The sequence below is a fragment of the Rhinopithecus roxellana genome, chromosome 13, assembly GCF_007565055.1.
Source record: "Rhinopithecus roxellana isolate Shanxi Qingling chromosome 13, ASM756505v1, whole genome shotgun sequence".
NCBI classification, from domain to species: domain Eukaryota; kingdom Metazoa; phylum Chordata; class Mammalia; order Primates; family Cercopithecidae; genus Rhinopithecus; species Rhinopithecus roxellana.
The window spans coordinates 45839532-45862231 of NC_044561.1; the positions used below are offsets into that span (position 1 = coordinate 45839532).

A 22700-nucleotide genomic window follows, 5' to 3' on the forward strand; every position below is an offset into this window, starting at 1 on the left:
AATGTTGCAAAATGAACATCCTGGTGACTCTAGTGTTTCCTGACCCTCACAAACCTCTGCGGATGCTGTCGGATTGGACCCCAAACCACAGCGGGGCTGCGGTAGAGGAACTGCGGGAAAAGCAGGTTTCCTATAAGGAAAGACAAGAGGAAGCTCACTCTCCACACCGAGACCACTGGGCGTGGTGGTCGGGGAGCCCTTGGGGGAGCCGTAATGGGGCGTGGAGACCTGCTCCATTGTGACCCTGACCAGGGCTGGGCCTGGCTCTGACTACAGGGCGGGCAGTGATGCCATCTGTCTACTGCAGATGAGAACACTGGGACCCCCTGGAGCTTGTTTCAAGAACGACTCCCTAGCCGGATGTTTGCAGTGGGAGGAGAGGAAGGGAGTGCCCGGCTGTGTCTTCTTCATCTCCCTGAACGCAGGAGGGGGCAGCCTGGCTGCAGGCCTGACCCCTGTGGGGAAAGAACACCCGGTGAAAAACTGTTCTCTGACTGATGTGACAATAAAAATGAATGGCAGGTCCTTCTCACACTGCATGTGAAAAGAAGGCCCTGGACGTGCCACTGCTTGGCTCCAGCGCCCTGGCTTGTTCGGAGCAAGCTGTGGGCCACAGGGAGCCCCTCGAGGATCTGCTGGCTTCATGCTCTGAGCGCCAAGGTGGGGACGGGGTCTTCCTCAGCATCTTCAGGAAGGAAACAAGCACTGCCTTTCCTTGTGGACCAAGTTCCAGGCCCTGCCCCTCCCTGAAGGGCAAGGGGCATTGGGGGACAAGAGATGGACCTCCTGGGGACACATCCTTTCCCAGGCCAGCCTGAGAGCCAGAGTTTGATTTTATTAAGGGAGTCAGAAGGGCATCCGTACAGACAGACCTTCATGGGACCACTATGGCCCAGACACCATGGCTACAGGCCACCCCCAAGAAGAGGGCAGGGTCAGGAGGCACAGGGACTCCAGCCCTCCAGACACAGCAGTCCCGGCCATCTCCTCACCCTGGTCCCTCACCCCAGCCCCACAGGATGACCATCACTGGCCACACAGAACTGAGGAGCTAGGACCCCACCAGGGCCAAACCCTGACAGGGAGGGTCACCAGACATCAAAATGAGAGGGAGATGGGGAGAGAGAGAAAGAGGCAGTGGGGAGGAGAGAGAGATGTCTTGGAATTTCATACTATTCAATGTTCAAAAATCAAGCATCAGGGAGAGCCGATTTCGGAATGTCAGACTAAGGCCCCCTCCAAATCTGTTTCTCCATAAAAGCAGTGAGAATACTGGCAAAAATTGTAACAGTGAACTTTTTCAGAGCTTTGGAAATTCACCAAAGGGTTGCAACCCTCTGAGGAGCATCTCTACTAAAAAATACCACAAATTAGCCAGGCGTGGTAGCAGTCACCTGTAGTCCCAGCTGCTCGGGAGGCTGAGGCAGGAGAATGGCGTGAACCTGGGAGCCAGAGCTTGAGCCAAGATTGTGCCACCGCACTCCAGCCTGGGCAGCAGAGCGAGACTCCGTCTCAAAAAACAAACAAAAAACAAAACAAAACAAAAAAACAGCTGAATCTCATTGGAACAATGAGTGTTGGGGCATTTTAGCTGTCACTGTTTCTATTCCCCCCACCCACCCCTGTAGCGGCCTTGAAAACCAGACTCCTGGCACCCACTGGCAGACTTAGGGTGGGTTTAGAGCTCCCAGAAGCCCCGTCCCCTGATAAGTCACTATTTGACCCATCTGGCTGCTTCCTAGAAACACCCCGCCCCCAACACCACCACCCCTTGAAGGGCTTGTCTTTATTGACCTGACTCAGACCTTATTTATTCGGAACAGCTTTTTCCCTGGGATGATTGTTGAGAACCGTCCGTGGAAACTGCTTAGCATCACAGCTGCCTAGCTGGTGTTACCAGGAGGGTCAAACAAGAAGACCAAAACCTTAAAAGGAAAAGCTGGGGAATGGGATGTCCACAGGGGTTTGAAAGGCCGACCTGTTCCTGGGAATCTAGAAATTAGAAATCACTAATAGAAGAAAATTTGGGAAATCCACAAATATGTGGCAGTTAAGTAAACATACTCCTAAATCACTGATGAATCACAGAGGAAATCACAAAATAAATTAGAAAATACTTTGAGATGAATGAAAATAAAACCAGAACATACCAAGATTTATGGAATGCAGAAATGAAGTGGTTGGAGGAAAATTTATGGCTGCAAACACCTGCATTAATAAAGAAGAAGGAAAAACAATGAGATACCACTACATGTCCATTAGAACGGTGAAAATCCAAAGCACTGACAACACCAAATGCTGGTGAGGACGTGGAGCCACAGGAACGCCCACTCATTGCTGGTGGGAATGCAAAATGGTGCAGCCATTTTGGCTGGAAGACAGTTTGGCAGCATCTTACAAAAGTCAACATGCCCCTTCCACAGGACCCGGCATCCACACTCTTCAGTATTTACCCAAATGAGCTGAAAACTTACATCCACATGAAAACCTGCACACAGGACTGGATGTAGTGGCTCACACCTGTAATCTCAGCACATTGGGAGGCCAAGGTGGGAGGATCGCTTGAGCCCAGGAGTTGAAGACTAGCCTGTGCAATAAAACAAGATCCCATTTCTACAAAAATTTTTAAAAGTTACCCAAGTGTGGTGACACACACCTGTGGTCCCAGCTACTCAGGAGGTTGAGGTGGGAGGAGGATGGCTCGAGGCCAGGAGTTCAACGCTACAGTGAACTATGATCACACCACTGCATGCCAGCCTGGGCGACAGAGAAAGACCCTGTCTACCAAACAAAAACCTACACCTGGATATTTATAGCAGCTTTATTCATAACTTCCAAAACTTGGAAGCAACCAAGATGTCCTTCAGTATGTGAATGGATAAATAAACGGCGATGCATCCAGACAGCGTCCAGACTATTATTCAGCACTGAGAAGAAATGAGCTGTGAACTGTGAAAAGATGTGGAGGAACTTTAGATGTGTATTGCCAGGTGACAGAAGCAGTCTGAAAATCCTGCCTATTAGGTGATTCTGTACGGGAGGAAAAGCCGTACCTTTATCCTCTTGGGGTCTTCGGCTGGTCTGGGAATCCAACTGACCTAAGTCAGATTAACAGGAGAAAAGCAGGGCTGGGCGCGGTGGCTCACACCTGTAATCCCAGCACTTTGGGAGGCCGAGGTGGGCGGATCACTTGAAGTCAGGAGTTCAAGACCAGCCTGGCCAATATGGTGAAACTCCGTCTCTACTAAAAATACAAAAATTAGCCAGGTATGGTGGCAGGCGCCTGTAGTCCCAGCTACTTGGGAGGCTGAGGCAGGAGAATCACTTGAACCTGGGAGGCAGAGGTTGCAGTGAGCCGAGATTGTGCCACTGCACTCCAGCCTGGCAACAGAATGAGACTCCATCTCAAAAACAAACAAACAAACAACACAGGAGAAAAGCAGATTTTGTTTTACAGGTACATGGAAGTCCGCACAAGAAGATGAAGACCCAAAGCCACACCTAAATGTCTATAGATTAGGTTGAGCAAAGAGAGGAACTTGTGGAAAAGTCACTAAAGGAAGACAAGAATTATTTTAACAAGATCTGTTTGTACAGATTTCTCTCTGCCTCGAATCCCCATCTCTGGTGATAAAACTGTTTCTTTCCTCCTGGTGTAGGGAACTGGGCTCTTACATGGGAATTTAATCTACTTTCAGGAAGAAAAGCGGGGGGTCTAAGAGTACTTCTTGCAGCTACTTTTATTTTTAGTGCCTTCAGCTAAAATAATTCTGATGCCATAGTGGCAGGTTTTGGCTGGTATGTTCCCTTCAATTCCGACTATATGATGTCTGGAAAAGACAAAACCGTGAGGACAGGAAAAAGATCAGCGTTCGCTCGGGCAGGAGGAGGGAGGCATGAATAAGGAGAGCACAGAGGACTTTTAGGGCCATAGAATACTCTGCATGGTACTGTACTGATGGATCCATGCCACATGCATGTGTGAAAACCCACAGAATGTACAACACAGGTAGGCTGGGCGCAGTGGCTCACGCCAGTAATCCCAGCGTTGTGGGAGGCCGGGTGGATGACCTGAGGTCAGGAGTTTGAGACCAGCCTGGCCAACAGGATGAAACCCCATCTCTATTAAAAATACGAAAATTAGTTAGGTGTGGTGGTGGGCGTCTGTAATCCCAGCTACTCGGGAGGCTGAGGCCGGAGAATCACTTGAACACGGGAGGCGGAGGTTGCAGTGAGCTGAGATCACACCACTGCACTCCAGCCTGGGTGACAGAGTGAGACTCCATCTCTAATTAATAATAATAATAATAATAATGCTAAGGACAGTCGTGTATGAGTTTCTGTGGGAACACGTTTTCATTTCTTTGGGGGCTTTACCTAGCAGTGGAACTGTGGGTCACACAGTAACTCTATGTTGAACTTTTGGAGAGACTGCTGCCCTGCTTCCGGAAGTGTTTGCACCATGCTGCATTCCTATGAGCGTCCCCTTCAGTGCTCTCTGTGGCCTGCCTGTTTTACTATAAGCATCTGAGTGGGTGTGAAGTAATGATTCATCGTAGTTTTGATTTGCGTTGCCTTAAGCTGACTGGTGTTGACCGTTTCTTCATGTGGTGCTGGTGGGAGTGTCTTTTATTGTAATACATTAGTGTCTAATGTATTATAATTAGTGTATAATGAGCAGTGAGGAAGGGCGGAGGCCACTTTGGTTGCCATCTTGGTCTCGGTGGGTTTTGGTGGGTGTCTTTATTTCTTTATCAGGAGGGTCTTTGTGACCTGTGTCCTGTGGTACCAGTCCTGCTGACCTCCTACCTCATCCTGCGGCTCAGAATGCCTGGCCTCCAGGGAATGCAGCAGCCCAGCAGGTCTCAGCCTCGTTTTACCCAGCCCCAATTCAAGAAGGAGTTGCTCTGGTTCAAATGCCTCTGACAGTAGCAGGAGCTGAAGATTATTGGGGCTATTAGGGCAACTGACCACAGCTAGGAAATGGCAGGGCCTGAGGGCCGTGGAGCTGACACCTGAGTGCGGGGAGGGGGCAGTTATCTGGAAGGCCGCTTTTGAGGAAAGGTGCTATGAGTGCCCCCACTAGCACATCTGATGGGGGACAGGGCCACAGGAGGATGGCAGGAACGTGGCTGCCGGAGCTTCAGCCAGAGAGGAAACAGGAACTCCGGGAGGGGCTGGACCTGTGGGCTCTGTCCAGCATCCTGGAACAGACGTAGCAAGGAAGGAAGGGTGTGGCAGGGGTTGAGGTGCCGCCCAGAGCAGCAGTGTTTGGGAGGGCACGCCCACCTGTTCGGGAGCAGACACTTTAGAGGCACTTAATAAACGCTAGCCCCTGTTTTATTTATGATGATAGTCAATGTGAAAGGAAAATAAACCTTGGGACCCCAAAATTACTAAGTTATTTATACTGAAAGGAAAAGTCAAGCAGGGAACTGCTTAGGGCCAACCTGCCTCCCATTCTATTCAAAGTCATCCCTCTGCTCACTGAGATAAGTGCATATCTGATTGCTTCCTTTGAAAAGGCTAATCAGAAACTCAAAAGAATGCAACCATTGGCAGGGCGTGGTGGCTCACGCCTATAATCCCAGCACTTTGGGAGGCCGAGGCAGGCAGATCACTTGAGGTCAGGAGTTCAAGACTAGCCTGGCCAACATGGTGAAACCCCGTCTCTACTAAAAATACAAAAATTAGCCGGGCATGAAGGTGGGCAACAAGCACCCGTAATCCCAGCTACTTGGGAGCCTGAGGCAGGAGAATCACTTGAACCCAGGAGGCAGAGGTTGCAGTGAGCTGAGACCACACCACTGCACTCCAGCCTGGGTAACAGAGGGAGACCGTCTCAAAACAAAACAAAACAGAACAACAACAAAAAACCAGAATACAACCATTTGTCTCTTACCTACCTGTGACTTGGAAGGCCTCTCCCCACTTCAAGTTGTCCTCTTTCCAGACCAAACCAATGTCCTTTGCATCAGTCCATTTTCAGATTGCTATAAAGACAACATGCCCAAGACTGGGTCATTTAGAAATAAAAGAGGTTTCATTGACTCATGGTTCTGTAGGGCTGGGGAGACCTCAGGAAACTTACAAATCGTGGTGGAAGGGGAAGCGGCATGTCTTACATAGTGGCAGGCAAGAGACTGGTGAGCAAAGGGGGAAGAGCCTTTGATAAAACTATCAGATCTCATGAGAACCTCCTCACTATCACAAGGACAGCAGGGTGGAACCCCGGGACCCAATCACCTCCCACCAGGTCTTGACTTAAACGTGTGGGGATATGGGAATCGCCATTCAAGATGAGATTTGGGTGGGGACACAAAGCCAAACCATTCAAGATGAGATTTGGGTGGGGACACAAAGCCTAACCATATCAATGTCTTACATATATTGATCAATGTCTCGTGCCTCCCTAAAATGTATGAAACTAAGCTGTGTGCTGACCACCTTGGGCACAGGTCTCCAGGTCCTCCTGAGGCTGTGTCACAGATGTGCACCCTTAACTTTGGAAAAAATAAACTTCCTAAATTGACTGAGACTTGTCTCAGATATTCGGGGTTCACATCAAAGACCAGGGCAAATGCCTAGTCATGAGCATGGGTACATGGAAAGAGATGGGGACAGGCCACACATGAGCAAAGCCAGCTGGGGCCCCATAAGCATCGGAAGAGGGTGAGGCCCCACCTCATGAGCAGACTCTGTACTCACTGGTCCAGGGGGCTGTTGGAGGTGCAGGCAGTTGGCATTGGCAGCCAGGCCACAGGGGAATCGTGCACATCTGAACTGAACCCTCCTCAGGACAGACGTTTTCAAATTTCACTTAAACCACGACCTCTTCATTATACAGGTTATAAAATACACTGTTGCCAGGTTGGCTGTGAAATGGCTTGCCTCTCAGCAGGCTGCTTGCTGTGTGTATTAATCAGAGTTCAATTACAGACCGTCTGGCGTTTGTGCGTGTCCCAGCTGGGCTGGTGTGTGCTGTGACAATGGTCCACGCCTGGGGGTCTGTCTACTGGATCTCCAAGGAGAAAGCTTCCTTCATGGACGGCACAACCATTTCCACGCACACAACCCTGGCGGGGGGAGCTGGAGTTTGCCCAAGTCCCTCAGCAATCACAGTGATAGGTGCTTCACATTTGTTTCTCATTTTAGCCTCACGACAACTCTGCTGTCAATTCTGTTTCCAAGTCTCTTCAGAGGTCAAACAAGGCTGGGAAGCTGAGTGACCTGGCAGGGACCTGACCATTGCAGGGAGGGGGCTGTGGACGGAGCCAGAGGCTTCCAAAGAGATGGGAAAGCATCCAGTTTGCAGACCAGGAATCAGCACATCTGGAACCATGAGGTAGGGAGGAGCTTTGAGATCATCCAGGGGGGCCTCCTACCTGCGGGGGACTTCCACTCCTGTTGCCTCCCAAGCAGCTCTCTGCTCAAAGTCTCTGTGTGAGCAAGGGTCCCTGACAGCTTAACTGGGGTGGGGGGAAGGATGAGCTGCCCTTCCTATTTAATTTTAATTTTTTTTTTTTTTTGAGACAGAGTTTTGCTCTTGTTGCCCAGGCTGGATTGCAGTGGTGCAATCTCGTCTCACTGCAACCTCCGACTCCCGGGTTCAAGCAATTCTCCTGCCTCAGCCTCCCAAGTAGATGGGATTACAGGCATTTGTCACCATGCCCAGCTACTCTTGTATTTTTAGTAGAGACGGGGATTTCTCAATGTTGGCCGTCCCGACCTCTGGTGATCTGCCCCCCTCAGCCTCGCAAAGTACTGGGATTACAAGCATAAGCCACCGCACCTGGCCTATTTTAATTTTATTTTTTTGTGAGACAGGATCTCACTCTGTCACCCAGGTTGGAGTGTGGTGGCACCATCGGGGTTGCAGCCTCAGCCTCCCCAGGCTCAAGTGGTTCTCCCACCTCAGCTTCCCGGGTAGCTGGGACTATAGGTTCACGCTACCATGCCTGGCTAATGTTTCTATTTTTTGTAGAAACAGGATCTCGCCATGTTACCCAGGGTAGTCTCGAATTCCTGGACTCACGCAATCCTGCCACTCTGCCTCCCACAGTGCTGAGATTACAGGTGTGAGCCACCATATCTGGCCTGCCCCTCCTATTTTGTTCCAATTATTTATGAGGGGTTGTGCAAAGACGCTCTCCAGCTGAAGAGACTGAGCCTGTACTCCCTGCAGCTGTGTAACCTCAGGCAAGTTTGTCTCGAAGGTGCTTCCGCTGCACAGGTATAGCATGCAGTGAACGGAGGCTATCGTCATGATGACGACGATGGTGCTGATGGTGCTTTGCCCTGATTCTGATTGGCTGGGTCGGTGAAGGGCTGGGGCGCTTCCTCCTGAACATGATTCAATAAACCGCCTCAGAGAAACACTCCTGCACCTCACAATGTTCCCCCTCGTGCTCTTGTCTTCTCTTTCCTACCAGATTCCAAATTCCCTTCCCAAGAGGTGGCATGAACCTGTGAGTCCCAGCTGCCACCAACAGAGAAGTGAGCGAGCTGTGTCCTTCATCGATCCGGCCAGTCAGCACCTCCGTCTCTCCACGCAGGCCAGGCGGCTCCCGATGCAGCACTTCCTCCTGGCAGCCTGGCAGCTTTGCATCTGTAAGGCGTATATTACTGTAGAGTGACTTTCAGCATTACATAAGTCAGTCGTGTGTATTGCAGAAAGAGAGAGAGGAAAACAGAACGCTGAGCGTTCGGGTGGGTTTGCCTACCCCGGATTTACGTGTCGAAGCCCCAACCCCCAGCACTGCGAAGGGGACTGTGTTGGAGATGAAGTCCAAACAGAGGTGATTACAGTAAAATGAGGTCACTAGGGTGGGCCCTGATTGGACTTACAAGTGTCCTTGTAAGAAGAGCAGATGAGGACACACAGACACGCACAGAGGGACGGCCCTGTGGGGATACAGAGAGGAGATGGCGTCTACATGCCAAGGAGAGGCCTCAGAGGAACCAGCCCTGCCGATGCCTTGATCTTGGGCGTCCAGCCCCCAGGATGTGAGAGGATCCGTGTCTGTGGCTGAGATCCTGCACCCTGTGTTCTGTGCACAGCAGCCCAGGAGGCAAATCCAGCACATCAGCAAGGCTGAGAACACGCTTGTCTTTGTGGCTCCTATTGCCAGAAGCCACCACACAAGCAAGGGACTGCAGTCTCCCTGCTGTCAGGAGTTTGCTCCATGTCTGTCCTTGCAGACAGCACCTCCATTGTGGAGCCTTCCAGGAGACGGGCGCTGCTTAGGCTGGGCGCACAGCAGGGCCAAGGCAGGGCAGGGCTCCTGTATCAGGGCCCGGGTGGGGTTGCCAGGTACAGCCCTGTCAGGGAAAGGCCTCCAAGGAGGTGGATTTGTAGAGGAGAGACTCAGGGACAGAATTTCAGAGAAACCTGTCGGTGGCTTTCCCCAGATTCACCTGATCCACGCAGAGACCTGGGAGGCCAGCTGGGCAGCACCCACCACCACTTTTGACCATGCAGGAAGCAGAGACTCTGAACAAGACAATCTGCCCTCAGCAGAACCCCCAGAGGGTCCGGACAAGACAATCTGCCCCCAGCAGAACCCTGACAGTGACGGCACGCACACAGACTCCTCCAGCATGGCCACCCCCTCCCAGCAAGGCCATGTCCAAAGGCAGGGGGTGCCTGTGGTGGCAGAGAACCCATGCCTCCTGCCCCTCACTGCACCACGCTCAGGAGGCACCAGGGACTGAGCCCTTCCAGCCCTGGCGAAAAAGAGGAACAAAACCACACTAATTTTACAAGACCGGGTTCAGTCTGTGGCCTGTCCTGACACTGAAGGATGGGCTTATTTTTTAGTGTAATGACAGGACCAGGGACGTTAGGAAATTAGCCAGATAAGAACTGAAACTGAGGGAAAGGCCCTGAAGTTCCTCCTCTAGTGTTTCCAAGAAGAGAAGCTCGGCTTGTGTTTAGCAGCCTCTGTGGTGCCTTCCTCCGCGGTGGCCCCAGGCAGGAGGGGTGTGGTCTGAGTGCCCTTATCTAACGCTCTCTTTTCTCCCAGAAATAACTCTTCTGTTACTCCCAGTTCTAAATTTTTTTTTTTAAGATAGTGTCTCTTTCTGTCACCCAGGCTGGAGGGCAGTGGCGCGATCTCATCTCATCTCGTTGCAACTTCCACCTCCTGGGTTCAAGCGATTCTCCCACTTCAGCCTCCTGAGTAGCTGGGATTTCAAGCACCCGCCACCAAGCCCGGCGAAGTTTTGTATTTTCGTAGAGATGGGATTTCATCATGTTAGCCAGGCTGGTCTGGAACTCCTGACCTCAAATGATCTGCCCACCTCAGCTAGGATTACAGGCGTGAGTCACTGTGCCCAGCCTTGAAATTTGTTTGGGTGGGGGGTGCACAGAGAGGAAGTTTCTTTGGTGAATGCTGATGGCAAACATCATCCAAGAGAGACGAGATGGGAAAGGTGCTACCACCAGAGGCCTGAGGGAGCCTCAGGCTAGACACGTAATGTCACCCAGGGAAAGGCCCGGGCTCTGGGAGGCTGGGAAGACCCTCAGCCATTCAGCACCCTGCAGACGAGCACTTCAGAGTCGAGGCGACCATTGCTGTCCTCATGCCCTGCCACCAGCATCTCTCCTCTTCCTCTGTCATCTTCTCACCCAGTGAGACAAGAACGTGCCGGATTTCTGCACCCGTGATGGTGCATTTCCTTCCTCGTCAAATACCTGAAGTCTTTCCACACAATCCTCATAGGTGCCCCGGTCCGCGTTCCTGGCCACCGTCCGCAGCATGGGCAGGAAGTGCTCAAAGTCCAGCACCTCCACGTTCACCTCATACTCTCGGGGTTCCCCAGGACCTCGAGCGCCTCGGCGTTGGTGGGGTTCTGGCTCAGGGCCCTCATCACGTCCCCACAGGGGCTGGAAGGACCTTGCCATCACCTGTTCAGTCAAACAGCCGGAAGGCAGCCTTGAACTCTGCACTGGTCCTCGGTGAAGTCGCACGTCTTGACTGCTCAGCTTTGTGGGATCTCTCCCTGCAGTAATAGCTCAGTGAAATATTTTATAATCGCGATCTATGTCTACGCTTAAATCGCGCTGCCTAAAGCACTGAATACCCTTCTGAGAAAACTTCGCTTCATGCTAACTCGCTGGGCTTTTTTCTGGAAGACTTCCTTGGCCCCACCAGCATCAGTACTTGAGCTGCTCCTTTCCCTGTTTCCCAGGCATTAGGTGGTAAATCGGATCTGTGAGCTGTTGGGTTCTCCTGCACGCCTTTAAAATACCAAATCGCGGGGCGCGGTGGCTCACGCCTGTCATCCCAGCACTGTGGGAGGCTGAGGCGGGTGGATCACCTGAGGTCAGGAGTTCGGGACCAGCCTGGCCAACGTGGTGAGACCCCATCTTTATTAAAACTACAAAAATTAGCCAGGCGTGATGGTGGGCACCTGTAATCCCAGCTACTTAGGAGGCTGAGGCAGGAGAATCGTTTGAACCCGGGAGGTGGAGATTGCAGTGAGCCGAGATCCTGCCACTGCACTGCAGCGTGGGTGACAAGAGCAAAACTCTGTCTCAAGAAGAAAGGAAGAAAGGAAGAAAGAGAGAAAGAAGGAAGGAAGGAAGGAAGGAAGGAAGGAAGGAAGGAAGGAAGGAAGGAAGGAAGGAAAAAGAGGAGGAAGGAAGGAAGGAAAGAAGGAAGGAAGGAAGGAAGGAAGGAAGGAAGGAAGGAAGGAAAAAGAGGAGGAAGGAAGGAAGGAAGGAAGGAAACAAATTTGTCAGGCTTGGTGGCCCATGCCTGTAATCCCAGCACTTTGGGAGGTCGAGGTGGGCAGATCACCTGAGGTCAGGAGTTCGAGACCAGCCTGGCCAACTTGGTGAAACCTCATCTCTACTAAAAACACAATATTAGCTGGGGGTGAGGACACACTCCTGTAATCCTAGCTACTCAGGAGGCTGAGGCAGGAGAATCGCTTGAATCTGGGAGGCAGAGGTTGTAGCGAGCTGACATTGCGCCATTGCACTCCAGCCTGGGCAACAAGAGCAAAACTCTGTTTTAAACAACAACAAAAACAACAAAATAACAAAAACAAAAAACAACAACAAAAACCCCCAAATCTGTTGGGAAGCTAAAGTGGGAGGATCACTTGAGCCCAGGAGTTCAAAAACAGCCTAGCAACATAGTGAGACCCTGTCTCTACCGAAAAAAAGACAATTTAGCTGAGCATGGTAGCTCACAACTGTAGTCTTAGCTACTGGGGAGGCTGAGGCAGGAGGATCACTTGAGCCCAGGAGGTCGAGGCTGCAGTGAGCAGCACTGCAGAGTGCAGTGATCACACCAATGCACTCTAGGGTGAGTGATAGAGTAAGATCCTGTCTCAAAACAAATAAACTCAAAATTTGAACAGGTGATTTTTTTTTTTTTTTTTGATTCGCAGTCTCGCTCTGTCGCCCAGGCTGGAGTGCAGTGGCACGATCTTGGCTCACTGCAAGCTCCGCCTCCCGGTTCGCGCCATGCTCCTGCCTCAGCCTCCTGAGTAGCTGGGACTCCAGGCACCTGCCACCATGCCTGGCCAATTTTTTGTATTTTTAGTAGAGATGGGGTTTCGCCATGTTAGTCAGGATGGTCTCTATCTCCCGACCTCGTGATCTGCCCGTCTCAGCCTCCCAAAGTGCTGGGATTACAGGCGTGAGCCACTGCGCCTGGCTGTGAATTTTTAGAAATTGTATGCATGTTTTGTTTTGTTTTGTTTTTTCCCAGAGTGCAATTTGAAAAAATATTTGTGTAAAAGAGAGACACTAAAGTTTTTGCTTGCTCGTGTGTGCATGGCGCGTGTCCTGGTGTGCAGGCGTCTGGGAGGAAAGGAGGCCTTCCTTTGAGAGATGACATTACCCCGTGGTTTCTAAGGGGGAAACGCATCACTGGGGAGTTGAAGCGGGTCTGTCCCCTTCCCTGTGTCCGGGGCCTGCTCAGGGCAGTGGTTCCTGCCTTCATGAGAAGGCTTTCGTGAATTTAAGGGGCCGGTGGTCCTCAGTTTGGAAACAGGCCTGCAGAGTAGGGTGTGGGTCCCAGGAGGTGCTCTGGTCAAAGCCGCATTTCTAAGCAAGGGGGAGGCTGAGGTCTCCTTTGCAGTCCCCTGTGTCACGTAGGCCTCCGGGCGGTGGACACTCAGTGGGGTTTGGGTGCACGGGGCATGCGGGGCATCGTAACTCCTGTGAAAGACACCAGAGGGGAGTGGGACTGGCAGGCGAGCCTCAGACCCAGGCCCCAAGCAAAGGCTGGTGGCCAGGAGCATGGGGCGCCATAGCCCGCCTGCTCGGACTGGCTGGGGTGCCTGAAGAGGGCAGCCTCGGCCTGCATCCCAACAGCCTCCACTTGGTCTCTCTCTGTCTCTGCTCCTTCCTCAGCCGGGACCTTGGAGCTCCTCAGACTCTGACACTTGCTGAGAGGGTGCGAAGTGTGGACCACAGCTCGCAGCTCTCACCTGCCGGGGCCCCGCACTGGGCTTTGCAGGTCCGCAATCTCCACCACGCAGCTGCTGCGCAGTGCAGTTACTGTTGCCCCACTTTGCAGGAGGAGATAAGGTCTGGACTCACAGGCAGGGCTGCTACTCTGTGCAGACACTTCCCCACCTGCTGGCGCTGGCCTGCTCTTGTGACCTTGACCTCCAGGCTGATGAGGCCAGGGTCCTCTCGGAGTCGCTCTCTACTCTCTGCTGACCCCTGGGATGGGGGATGGATGTGTTACAGGAAACGGGTCCGGATCCAGACGCCAAGAGGGGGTTCTTGGAGCTTGCACAAGAAATAATTCAGGGCAAGTCCGTAAAGTGAAAGCAAGTTTATTAGGAAAATAAAGGAATTAAGAATGGCTACTCCATAGACAGAGCGGCCCCAGGGCTGCTGGTCGCTCATTTTTATGGTTATTTCTTGATGATATGCTAAACAAGGGGTGGATTATTCATGCCTCCCTTTTTTAGACCAATAGGGTAACTTCCTGATGTTGCCCTGGCGTTTGTAAACTGTCATGGCGCTGGCGGGAGTGTAGCAATGAGGACGGTCAGAGGTCACTCTCGTCTCCATCTTGGTTTTGGTGGGTTTTATCCAGCTTCTTCCCTGCAACCTGTTTTATCAGCAAGTTCTTTATGACATGTATTTGTGCCGACCTCCTATCTCGTCCTGTGACTTACAATGCCTTACCTGTCTGGGAATGCAGCCCAGTAGGTCTCAGCCTTTTTACTCAGCCCCTGTTCAAGATGGAGTTGCTCTGGTTCAAACGCCGCTGACAGACGGCAACCATCTCATCTGACTCAGCGCCTCCAGACTGAACTGTTTCTCAAGAATCATTTCCAGGGGCGAGGTCTTAGGGCACCCAGGGTTTCCAATCTCTTTGCTGTGAAAGATCTTGTTTATGATTTTTGCCTCTGTAGAAGTCTATGTTTAAAAAATAATGTGTCTCCTAGGAAAAAAAATGCTTTTGTTTGCAGTGTTTTCCTATTACATATAACCAAAAATAGTTAACGTCCATTCAGCAGAGATTAGCGTCCACACGCTGGTGTTCGTGTATTTACACAAAGTTATTATCTCTCGTTTTGGTAAACTTTTACATCTGAGACAAACATAGAGTTGTCTTTGGGCTTTTAAGAATTCCTGAGTTACCCCGAGGGCCCCTGGCTCTCCTGGCATCCTCTTGGAGATCAGGGAAGTCTGGGTGGGAACCTCCTCATTTTACAAAAAAAGAAACTAAGACCAAATGGGTAACGTCCTCCTTTAAGGTCACAGGCTGGCGCCGAGCCTTGGCTCTCAGCTCCCCTGGCAGTCGCGTGACTCAGCACCCAACCCCAGCTGCTCCAGGGCCCTCCTTGCTGCCAGCCACTGCCTGTCCTCTCCCCTGACCTGCCTTGAGCCGGACTGGGCCCCCTGGGCCTTGGGCGGGGCTGGATGGGAAAGTTTTCCAGTGAGGCCCCCTCAGAACTGGAAAGCCTCCTTCTGGGTGTGGAGGTGGGCGTCAATCTGCCATTTGGCCCTGGGATCACCTCTGTGGCTCAGTTTGCTTATCTGTGAGGCCAGATGTCGGCAAGTTCAGGCTGAGAATTAAAGCCAATAATGAAGAGGGAACCCCTTTCCCAGGGCCTGGCTCATACGCACCGTGGACAATAAATGCCAAAAAGGCTGGGCACGGTGGCTTACACCTGTAATCTCAGCACTCGGGGAGGTGGAAGTGGGTGGATTACTTGAGGTCAGGAGTTCGAGACCAGCCTGGCCAACATGGTGAAACCCCATCACTACTGAAAATACAAAGATTAGCCAGGGGTGGTGGCGGGCGCCTGTAATCCCAGCTACTCGGGAGGCTGAATGAGGCAGGAGAATCACTGGAACCCAGGATGTGCAGTGAGCCAAGATCGTGCCACTGCACTCCAACCTGGGCAACAGAGCAAGTCTCTGTCTCAAACAAACAAATAAAAAAACTACTTTTCCTCTTTTCATTCTTTGCAAAAATCCCCTCTCTGGACAAATACTTCTCAAGGTCAGAATCTCCCTTTGCCCCGTTTTTCATTGAGGAGGCTGAGGATCTGAGTCTCTTTTTTGTTTTTTGAGATCAGTTTCACTCTGTTGCCCACGCAGGAGTACAATGGCATGATCTTGGCTCACCACGAGTCTCTCTTTCTTTTTTTTGAGACGGAGTCTCGCTCTGTCGCCCGGGCTGGAGTGCAGTGGCCGGATCTCAGCGCACTGCAAGCTCCGCCTCCCGGGTTCACGCCATTCTCCTGCCTCAGCCTCCCGAGTAGCTGGGACTACAGGCACCCGCCACCTCGCCCGGCTAGTTTTTGTATTTTTAGTAGAGACGGGGTTTCACCGTGTTAGTCAGGATGGTCTTGATCTCCTGACCTCGTGATCCGCCCGTCTCGGCCTCCCAAAGTGCTGGGATTGATTACAGGCTTGAGCCACCGCGCCCGGCCACGAGTCTCTTTCTTAACAACTAACCCCATGACCGGGTCAGGAGAAGATGCTGTGCTGTGACTGCATCAGGGCCTAGAGCTGGGCTGCCTGCCTCTGCTGCCCCGTGTGCTGGCGGATAAGGTAGAGAGGTTTGTTATGCCTCGGTTTCCTTAAAGGTAAAATGGGGTGTCAATCATCTCTACCTTGTGGCCTGGTTTTGGTTAGTGAACTAATCTACGCACATAACAAGGGCTCAATAAAGGTTAGTGATGACGTTTCCTGCCAATCCGAGCACCTGTGTGCTGGAACCCTGTAAACAGTTAAGGGTGGGTGGCCGACTTCCAGCTCCCTTTAAATGTTTCTCTGAGTGTCTGCACACCTGCGGTTCTCCAGGGGCTCGGCTTGGATCTCAGTGATCACAGATTCTAATGAAGAAAGGGTCTGTCTCTGTCATCCAGGCTGGAGTGCAGGGGGCACGTGCATGGCTCACTGCAGCCTCGACTCCCACCTAGGCCTCCTGAGTAGCTGAGACTACAGGTGTGCTCTACCACACCCAGCTTATTTTAATTTTAATTTTGTTGCCCAGGCTGGTCTGTCGGTGAAGTTTTACACCACTGAGACAAACATAATATTTGGGGCTGATCTAAAAGCTCAAAGTGAGGCTGAAGGAACCATCCAAGATTTCAATGAAGAGGTACATCATAATTCGTTTTTAATAAGTATGCAGAGCTGGGCGACTCATGCCTGTAATCCCGGCATTTCGGGAGGCCAAGGTGGGAGGATCGTTGAAGCCAGGAGTCTGAGAACAGCCTGGGTAACAGAGTGAGACGCCATCTCTACTAAACAAAAAATAAATAACTAGCTGGGCGTGGCGGTGCATGCTTATAGCCCTAGCTATTTGAGAGGCTGAGGTGGGAGGATCCCTTGAGGGGTCCTGCAGTGGGCTATGATCATACCACTGCACTCCTAGCCTGGCTAACAGGGGGACACCCTTTTTCTAATAATAATAATAATAATAATAAATTATAAAATTTATGAATTATAAAATGTATGCTCATGATAAATCCAAACATTACTATCTAACATACATAGAAATTTTATTGTAATAAAATTTATTTACCCCTGCCCATTCAGTATCATATCTTCAAAGAGCTTTCTGGACTTGTATCTGACTATATTGTTTTCTGTTTTTTTTGTTTGTTTTTTTTGAGCAGAGTCTCGCTTTATTGCCCAGGCCAGAGTGCAATGGCTAGATCTCAGCTCACTGCAACCTCTGCCTCCCAGGTTCAAACAATTCTTCTGTCTCAGCCTCCTGAGTAACTAGGATTACAAGAGAGCACCACCACGCCCTGCTAATTTTTGTATCTTGTTTTAGCAGAGGTGGAGTTTCACCGTGTTGGTCAGGCTGGTCTGGAACCCCTGACCTCAAGTGATCAGCCCACCTTGGCTTCCCAAAGTGCTGGGATTACAGGTGTGAGCCACATTATCCGGCCTTTTTTTTTTTTTTTTTTTTTTTGAGATGGAGTCTCACTTTGTCACCCAGGTTGGAGTGCAGTGGCACAATCTTGGCTCACTGCAACCTCTGCCTCCTGGGTTCAAGCAATTCTCTGCCTTCGCCTCCCGAGTAGTTGGGATTACAGGTGCCTGTCATCACGCCAAGCTAATTTTTTTTGTATTTTTAGTAGATACGGGGTTTCACCATCTTGGCCAGTCTGGTCTTGAACTCCTGACCTCATGATCCACCCGCCTCGGCCACCCAAAGTGCTGGGATTACAGACAGGTGTGAGCCACTGCGCCCGGCCATTTTTTTCTTTGTTTTAAATAAAGCACATCATTGTATATTCATTGCTCTGCACTATTTTTATTTTTTAATTTAACAGATCTTGGAGACTATATCCTATCAGCGTATGCAGAATTATCACATTAAAACTTTAGAAAAATGTTTTAAATTAAAAATGCCAAATGAATGTTCTAGAGTTTATTTAACCAAGTGTCTGGTTGTTTTCAGGCTTCCTGTGATTATAGGTGGAGCTGTAAGTCATCAAGTCCCTGTATCCACACATCCCGCAGGTGCCTGTGGGGATTTATCTGCGGCACAGATTACCCAAAGTGACAAGAGGGGTGAGAGGTTTTACAAACGGTGAATTCCACGAGCTTTGCAAAGCTTAACTCCTTTTTCTAGAACAAGGGAACTGTGAGTAGGACAGGTGCACGGTACTTTCATTTTATTTTAGTCTAAGTATTTTCCGAAATAATTTGAGGAGGCTTAAAGGGAGGTGCAGGCTGCGTGCGGGGGCTCATGCTTGTAACCTCAGCGCTTTGGGAGGAGGAGGTGGGAGAATCACTTGAGCTCAGGAGTTCGAGATCAGCCTGGGCAACACCGTGAGACCCCCATTTCTACAAAAAAAAATTTTGTTTAAATTAGTCAGACATGGTGGTGTGTGCCTGTGGTCCCAGCTACTTGGGAGGCTGAGGTGGGAGGATCGCCTGAGCCCTGGAGCTCAAGGCTTCAGTGAGCTATGATTGTACCACTGCACTCCAGGCTGGGCGACACAGCAAGACCCTGTCTCAATAATAAAAATAAAAGGAAAAAAAGGGGCACAGTAGACACTACCAGTACTTGGTATTTAAAATGGTTTTCAAATGAAGCCCACCCAAGCTCAGCAAGTCCAGCCTGGGCCTGAGGACCTGAGCAGGCGCCAGGTCACACGAGGTACCGGGTGCAGGAGGCGGGTCCCGCAGCGGCCCCTGCCCTGACAGCTGCACCTGCGCGGCCTCCCCGGGCGGGTCCTGGGATCTGCCGCTGGCCAGGTGCAGGGGACGGGGCGCAGGAACCGCTGTCCTGGGGCTGAGCGGCCCCGCGGTCCGGAGGGGACGGCGTCAGCACCCGCGTGGGTTCTCCAGGCAGCTCCGGGGCGACCCCCACCCCCGCCAGGGTCAAGTGTCGATACGATGTTGCCAGCCGGGTGCCAACTATGAATAAGTCCAAGGGCGCAGCGCGTGGCCGAAACGCGATCCTTCCGCGGAGCCGCTGCTCGCGGGGCCGTCCTCACCGAGCCCGCCGCGCGGCGACCCCTGACGGCCACCCTAAGGCCCGGCCGACGGGGGGCGGAGCTCGCGCCCGAAACTTCCCGGCGCCCGCAGGAGACCCTGGCCGGGGAGATGCCGGGGCCCAGGCAGAGCTCGGAGGCCCCTCCCGGCCCCACCCCGCGCCCCGACCCCCTCTGCCCCCGACGCCGTCCGTGGGAGCCCTCGCGGGACCCCAGCCCGGTCCTTCGCCACCTCCCCCCGTTCAGTCCCGACCTCTCTGATCCCCGCGCCCCCGGCCCCGGCCCGCCGCACCCCTCCCCCCCGTCCCCAGCCCCGTCCGTTACCGGATCCCACCCGGGCTCCGCACCGGCCCCGCCGGCGCCCCCGGCCCACACCGCTCTCCGCGCGCGCGTCCCCCCGTGACCCCCGCTTCCTCCCCCGTGTCCCCCCGCGCGTCCCCCCCGCGTGTCCCTCGGCCGCCCCGCGCGCGCCGGCGGAACTGTGGGATCGCCGCGCACAGGAAGTGGCGGCGGCGGCGCGGCCGAGGGCGGAGGGCGGCGGGATGGGGGCCGGGGGCGGCGGGCGCCGCACTCGCTGAGGCCCCGACGCAGGGCCGGGCCGGGCCCAGGGCCGAGGAGCGCAGCGGCCGGAGCGGGGCCGCGGAGGCGACGCGGGGGACGCCCGCGCCACGAGCAGGTGGCGGCGGCTGCAGGTGAGTGTCGAGGCCCCCGCCCGAGGTCGGGCCGCCCCCCACATCCCCCACCCCCCGCCGCCGCCCGAGGTCGCCCTCCCGCCGCCGGAGGTCGCCCCTGTCCCCGTCGCCCGACCTCGGGCCGCCCGGGGCCCCGCGCCGCAATGGGCCGGCCGCGCTCCGCAGGGCGCGGGGCCTGGGAAGCCGCGGGGCCGGGAGGGGTCTGGGCCCGGGTCCTGTGCGTCCCCCGCAACCCGGGCCTCCCCGGCGGTCTGGTCCGGCGCGAGGCCCCGGCCACTTCCCGCAGCAGCCTCGGTGGCGCTGGGCCCGGCGGGAGGCCCGGGGGTTCGGGGCGCCCGGGAGGGGCCCGGGCTGGGGCTGAGGGAGGGCGAGTGGGTTCCCGCGGGGACGTCCCCTCCCTTCGTCCTGGACTCTGCTCCGGGACCCGCCCGGCTCCCCCGTGGACAGGACACGCCCGCCGCCTGGTTTCGGGGCGCGGCGGACCCGGGACCCCCCAGGGGCCTCCTCCTTGCGCGCCCAGACCGTGGGGGCAGTTTCACTTTTTGCCGCTCCGCGCGGGGAGGCCTACGGGGTCCTGGGTTGACTGTGCGTCCGGCCCGGAGACTGGCGGCGCGTTTGCACCGGGCGGGTCACGGGATGGGGTCAGTCCGGGAACCAGAGCTCTGGGGGCGAAAACCCACCCCGGCCACCCCAGGACTCTTGGAACAGTGGGCCCCAAGTACTTAGCAAAGGAGGGTTATTAGTATTTGAAGCTAGTTGAAAATGGTGCAGGTTTTTTTTTTTTTTTTTTTTTTTTTTAACTTTGAGAGAAGTTTAGTGACATGGGGAAAATGCTTTTATAAATGGCTTCCCAGACCTTTTTTTTTTAAAGCACAATTTTAAAAACCTTGTCTAAGAGAATACTTGAGCAGTTGGGTTCTTTTTCTTGGGAAACATGATCTTAGAAGGAAAGATGTGGGCTGTTGGCCTCCAGACAGAGGGTGATGAGCGTGCGGCTCCCATTAAAAATGAAAGCCAACGCCGAGAACAGAGTGCACGGCTCCTGCTGGGGGCTGGGAGGTGGGGCGGGCCCGGGCTGCTGGAGGGACCCAGGATCCTGCAGCTTTTAAATTACAGGCGCGGCTTCTCCGACTCGCTTAGGAATTGCTGATCTTCGTCTTAGTGTAAAAGCTTCAGAAGGGTCTCCAGGGGATGCTGGGCACTCTCTTAATTTGGTTGCTTCTTTGCTGCTCCCCCTGCTGCTCCCCCTTTCCAACTAGTCCCCCTCCTCCGCAGAGTTCGGCGTTAGCCTGTCCCTGTTACAACGCTCTTCTTGTATCCATTTCTGGTTACTCTTCGGTATCTTCTTGAGGACATTGTCTAAAAAGCAGCTACATGCCATTGACATTCAGACCGAACAGGGCCCCTTGGCCTTGGAAGGTTAGGGGCCTTAAATGTTCTGAAGCTGACTTCATGGAGTGGCCGCCCTCTGTGGTCACCCTACCTGTGTGTGGCCCTGTCCTGGCATATCTGCCAGGGGAACGCGCTGCAGCAGCCTGAAGACTGCTGGGTTAAAGGCAGTGTGGCCGGGTGGGAAGGTCCCCAGGGGTGTGGATTCTACAAAAGGCCTTCCTGGAGGGCGGGTGCTGCCCCGCCCCAGTGCAGACTACGCGCCGGGGAGCTACGCCCTGCGCCTGCACGCGCGTCTGTGTGCCAGGGCTGGGAAAGCAAACTGAACGTAATGGTTTTATTTTGGAAATTAGAAAAAGAACATTCACCAAAGTAATCTGTTCCGGGCCGTAGACACGTGACTGATGCACAACCCTCCCATCCCCTCCGCACTTTGACCTCCTAAACAAATGGTCTGACAAAACAGGGCTTGAGTTACTTGCCCGAGGTTATGTCACGAAACGGAAACGGACTTGAGGCTTACATCCTTGGAACTCCCACCTCCACTGACCAGTCCGGGTGCTGAAATTCCGCGGATGCTATCCCTGGTCAAATCAGAGGTAGGTGGGAAATGTTGAAATTCTCCTAAACAGGGAAGGGGAAGATCAGAATGTGTGTTTGAGAAGAGCCTGATTTCCTGGATTCCTTTGGCGGAGGGGTGTCCTTAACTCGCCCAGTCACATTTACCCTCTTCATCGACCTTTCACCCCGCTTAGGCTCTCACAGTGCAGACCCCAGGCCGAAGCCCCTAGTGCTTGGCACTGAAGAGCCAGTGCAGGCCCCTTGTCACCATCAAAACCCACCTCTGGTAAATGGCTTCTGCTTCCACATTTTCCCTCCCTCTTTGGCCTTGTCAAAAACTCTGGTGATTTCCCTGTTACAAGCTCTCGCTGGTGGACTGGTAGTTCTAGAGCACAGCATGGGATGTGATTGGCTACATTTGACTGTTTCCTTTTTAATGACTTGTTTAATGTGAGATCTTTAGCTACTCCATCTCATTGCAAGATTTTTGTTACAGTAAAGTTGGACTGAGTTTTCTAAAGACAGTTGCTCAGAAATTCCATGGGAATTTACTTTTGGTTAACCGAAGAGTGTTTGGGGTTTTAAAAAGGTCGTTTCAAGTGGTAAAGTAACATGACAATGAGTCGTCTGTCCTTCCTAAAACCACTTCATGATGATTTCAAGATGAATTCTAAGCTACCAGTTTCCAAGTGCTGCATTTTAGGCAAATGCATTAGTGGTTCACCTTCTGACAGGCTTTCATGTAGTCATTTCGAAGTGGTCGTGTTTTGATTTTCTTTGTCAAAGTGCAGGAGATGTCACTCTAATAACCTTGGGACAGTGTCTGCGTTTAGTTTTGGAGGCGGGAAGGCCGAGTCGATGGTGAAAGTTGGCGTTAGTTCTTTCTGCAGGGCCAAAGTCTACCTGGCCATTAGGCTACATGGATGCTGGGGTTAAATTGGCCACGTCTTTTCCCAAGCCTAGGTAGGATTGCAGATAGGATATGTTTTAAATGTTACTGGTGGTGAATTGAAAGCAACACAAGTATCCTTCAGTGCGTGACAGGCAGAAATCTCCCTCCTGGCTGGCGTGCCCTGTGTCACTTAGGACTCAAAGTGGAGCTGGGTG

The 22700-nt window shown here is 52.9% G+C and overlaps 1 protein-coding gene and 1 pseudogene across 3 annotated transcripts in view; one reads left to right on the forward strand and one right to left on the reverse strand.

Moving 5' to 3' along the window:
• Positions 1 to 10524: 10524 nt before the first annotated feature.
• Positions 10525 to 16604, reverse strand: LOC104665973 (annotated as a pseudogene).
• Positions 16605 to 19453: 2849 nt separating this feature from the next.
• The window catches only part of AGPAT3 (1-acylglycerol-3-phosphate O-acyltransferase 3), a 130291-nt gene continuing 127044 nt past the window's right edge, over positions 19454 to 22700 (forward strand). For 2 of the 3 annotated variants that reach the window (XM_030914570.1, XM_030914574.1), the window contains exon 1: positions 19454 to 19643. The gene's annotated coding sequence lies outside the window, so the exon portion shown is untranslated. The remainder of the gene's footprint in view (positions 19644 to 22700) is intronic. The other variant, XM_030914573.1, reaches the window with a different exon arrangement.